Here is a 4900-nt window from a genome sequence, read left to right on the forward strand (position 1 = left end):
ACACATGTGACTATAGTTATCATTACGTTTTATCAAAGAAAAATTCGCCGATCATTGGTGGTAAGGCCGTAAACATGAGAAGTTGCCCACAGGCAACGTTGGCGTCGAAAGAGTTAAATTAGTTTTAATGTATTTCAGTTTATTCTATTGTAATTTATTTTATGTTTGAACAAATCCACGTCACTTTTCCAATGTTTTGAAATTTAAATCATCGTTATGCCACTACATGCTTTTGAATCTAAAAACGCCATAATCCTAGTAAACAGCTGGTTATGAAGCGTGGCATTGCTGGACTTGCACTTAACCGATTCATGAACTGGTCCGAAATTCATGGTCAACTTTCGTGTATAATTGATTTCATGAAATGGTGTTTATGCACTCAGTTTCTACTCAAATTCATTAAATGATTTTGTGAAATGACCTACGCGTTAACGTAGTAAGGAAATATAAAATTAATTTAAAATCTAATCTATCAAAAAGATTTTTATTCAACAATTTTATTGAGCTTGAAGCCGTTTTTAATGAAATTTTTTGCCGAAAAGGTATTTTCACACTGTTTTTATTTCTGTCAAAAAAAATTCATTCGTGTCCCAATTTTTTTTTTTTTTCAAACACCAACACATTTTAATTCAACTTTGAATGATGTTCGTTCGTCCTTTCTCTTTCATCCTTTGATTGAGTTTATTAGCTAAGAAATAAAAAGGGTGAGCAAATACCTTTCCAATGATACCTCACAGGTCTGAATCGGAAGAATTTAGGTTCAGTTATTCAACTTTAAAATTCATTCGTGTCCCAATAAAGTTAAAAAAACAGCATCAAAATTCTCATCATTAGGATTCCGTTTCAAATTTTTTAAGCTTAACCCGTTTTTTTCATTTGAGAGGGTTTTTTCAAAAAAAAATCTTTAAGAAACTATTTTTATTCATAAAAAACTCCATTTTTGGAGGTATTTTCAAATCGGTCCAGCTCACTTAAATCTTAATATTTTTCCGAACTATTTTGGTGGCCGTCTTAAAATATAATAGATTTAATAATTCCAATGGAAAAATTGTACCGATTTTTTTTTTGTATGGTGAGTAATGCAGTCTAATGCATATACATAAATGTTCTATGTACTATTTACATTAGTATAAGTACATGCATACATATGATATACATAAGTTGATATGCATGCAAATGTACATATATATGTATGTATGTATGTATACATACCTAATATGCATTCATGTGTATTCATCATCAGGAGCAAACTTATGGTGGCTCGTTCTGCAACATAAATTCCTAATTAAATTGGACATGCACATTAGCAGACACTGCTGGACACTTCTTTATGCTGGCCTGAACTGATTGAAAAGCGAAAGGATTCAGATTCTGTCGACGTACATACATACATATGTACATACAATACATATTTATGTATGTACACAACTTAAGACAGCAGGATATCGACGGAACAAGGCGCAGCTGCTGCAAATGTCACAACCGCTAGGCAATTGTATGATTCTGAGTTAAGATTAGGTGGGCGCTGTTTATAACATTGCTAAACATATCTATGTATGTACGTACATAAGTAATTTATCTAACGCACATAAAGTATGTCAGTGTTTTTTACCATAAAGTTATACTGTAAAGTTATGCAACAAAAACGAAAGGATTTAGCTACATGTCTACTGCCTCGACAGGGATGCGGTACAACGGTTACTCAGTTCCGGGAAAAATTTATCTTCAAATTTTTATTTCATTTTCACCTTTATTCCTGCGAAGTTAATTGTGTATTTTATCTCCTTTTTGCTCACGACTTCTTTTCAATTTCTATTGACCATTATTACCGTTTGGCACGGAATTCAGACGATTGTCAAAGTTGTGTAATTTATTGCACATTTGTACGCAGAAGATTCTTTATATTTCAAGAATCCCACACGGAGAAAACGATCATACATACTACATATGTATGTATGTGTGTACAAGTGCATACATGCGTCCATTGCATGCAGGGCAGTTTGTCCAATTACCCTTTTTGTTCTGTGTTGCCTGTCTATTAGTTCCCCTTTAGTATTTGCTGCTGATCGCTGGCACTCGACATATCGCCAAAAAATACTCAAAATTCCCTAGAGATTTGAAATGAATTACAGTACTTCCCGCTTATTAGCCGTAACCGTAGAACCCTTATATCCGAAAACCCGCTAATAAAAAGATTTGTGCTCTGGGGCCAAACACGCATATGTGGATGAGAATTCAAACAATACAATGATACACATTTTATAAATTATTGAAACAGAGTTATTTCTACATTTGGAAATGTGTTTTTAACCGACTCACATAAGGGTATTTGGCCGATCTATGCGGCCAAAATTACTTTACTAGCCGTTGGGGAAGTGTTTACGCCACAGTCAGTAGTCGACTATGTGATGAACGGTGCCAGTGAATGGGTATCAATCAGCGTCACACTTTCAATTCAATTCTGACCCAATTGAGAAGCCTAGAGAGACAGTGGCGTATCACCAAGCTTGTTGCATACTGGTTTCAGGAAAAAATTTAAATCTTCAATATTTGAAGGTCGGTCTCGTTTAAACAGCCATAAAGCCTCAGTATATCCAGCAAAAGAACTGTGGTGAAGTCCTTTATGGGGATACAGTTTCGAGAGGTGAAATTTTTGGTAGCACAAAAAGCTACCGTTTGATGATAAATTTGTTACAAAATAACATTTCTTATCGGAACGCTGCCGCTCAAAAATCATGCCCAAAAGTTGCTGTTCGTACAAAAACACCCCTGCCCCTTGTTGTTGCTGTATCGCATCGGGGTGAATTTACATTTCCAAGTAATTTGCTTGTGTCAAAAGGTAAACAAAGAAAAAAGTAACTTATTTCCCAAATTCATAAATTTGTTTGATGTAAATATATTTATTTTAGGTACATAGCAAGGTGAAAATTGAGCACTCGACATTAGGGAATCATTGATGGAATTCAAGAGCTTCATATTTGTACCACAGTATATACAGTAATAAACCTTTTGAGTACTTCTCGGGGGTAAAATCTGATCAGGGTTGATAATGAGAAGGAACATGAATTTTGCTGATTCAGAGTTGCATACAAAGTGTGGTATGAAAGGGAGCAACAACCGTATTAAGGCAGAGTGGCACAGCTAATTTTGTGAACAAACACCTTTCTTATCATTTTAAAAAGATAACTGATATTTATTTTCCAATATTCAGATATCCAGCTTGTAGCCAGAGGCAGTGGCTTGTGAGGTTGACTAAAATCTACTCAACATATTGGAACAGCTCCGGGTAATGGACCATTGAATGTGTTGGCTGAACCATAACCAAAGCACTCTCCAACCAAATGCGTGTCTTAAATTTATACGGTAGCGATTCATAGCAATTGCTATTATATGTGTGTATGATTCATATTTGTGATATTCTATACTTTGATGCTAAGTATTTTTGAAGAGTTCCGCTCAAACTGGGGTGTGCTTAATGAGCTTTCTGGGCGAATGCGCTGGCAGGCATTGGAGTCTCTATAACTAAACAAACCTAGTTTTTTTTTTAATAAAGATGTAAATAAAATTTAGAGTTTTCTTTCATAAATACACAAAATTCCGGTTTTTTAATAAAAAATACGATGTGAGTTGCCAGTTTATAGAAACACAAGCGTTAATTATGTACTTAACTATTGATATTATTCTTAATTAAGCATTGATACTATACGTAACCTACATTTTGTTCATAAATAACACAATTATATAAATTTTATCCTCGAGAAGACCTTTTTCTAATCAGCAGGCGAAATTCCCCACAGTAAGTGTTGGTTTATTACTGTATATACTGTGATTTGTACTGCGCCCTAGATTAGCATTTTACTTGCATTGCAAAATATATTACATATATCGCTGCATAAATATGTTTATCACACCGAATAAGAGAAAAAGTATACTTAAATTATATAATAATTCAATCCTATTGCAAAACGTGTACAAATTTACGATTTTGTTTTGGCTTTCTAGCTCAATAATATTGCTCTCAGTGATGCATTTTATGTTTACGAAAATCTTTGATGATGTTCTCCAAAATTTGCTCCGAGTAACTTAAAGTAGGGAATACCTTCTTACTCTCCTCTTCTTTATTGGCGCTGTAACCGCCTAAGCGATTTTGGCCGAGTCCAAAACAGCACGCCAGTCATTTCTCTTCTGTGCTAACTGACGCCAATTCGAAATGCTAAGTGAAGCCAAGTCCTTCTCCACCTGGTCTTTCCAACGCAGAGGAGGCCTTCCTCTTCCTCTGTTACCAGCATCGCGGTCCGCGTTGAATATTTTCAGAGCAGGAGCGTTTCTGTCCATTCGAACGACATGGCCAAGCCAGCGGAGCCGCTGAATTTTAATTCACTGCACTATGTCTATATCGTTGTAAAGCTCATACAGCTCATCGTTAAATCGTCTGCGATATTCGTCATTACCAACGCGAAAAGGTCCGTAAATCTTTCGCAGAATTTTCTCTCGAAACTCCAAGAGCCGCCTCATCAAATGCTTTCATGGTCCATGCTTCCGTGCCATACACCAGCACAGGCATGATGAGTGACTTATAGAGTGTGATCTTTGTACGACGAGAGAGGACTTTACTTCTCAATTGCCTACTCAGCCCAAAGTAGCACTTGTTGTCAAGAGTGATTCTCCGTTGGATTTCAAGGCTGACATTATTATTGGTGTTAATGCTGGTTCCCAAATAAACGAAGTCGTCTACTTTTTCAAACTTGTAACTGTCAACAGTGACGTGGGTGCCAAGACGCGTATGCTCTGACTGTTTGTGTGATGACAGGAGATACTTCGTTTTGTCCTCGCTCACCACCAGACCCATTCGCTTTGCTTCTCTATCCAATCCCGAGAAGGCAGAACAGACGTTTTTACC

Source organism: Rhagoletis zephyria, unplaced genomic scaffold, assembly GCF_001687245.7.
Source record: "Rhagoletis zephyria isolate East Lansing unplaced genomic scaffold, Rhagoletis_zephyria_1.1 Rzeph_scaffold_00025, whole genome shotgun sequence".
Lineage (NCBI taxonomy): Eukaryota > Metazoa > Arthropoda > Insecta > Diptera > Tephritidae > Rhagoletis > Rhagoletis zephyria.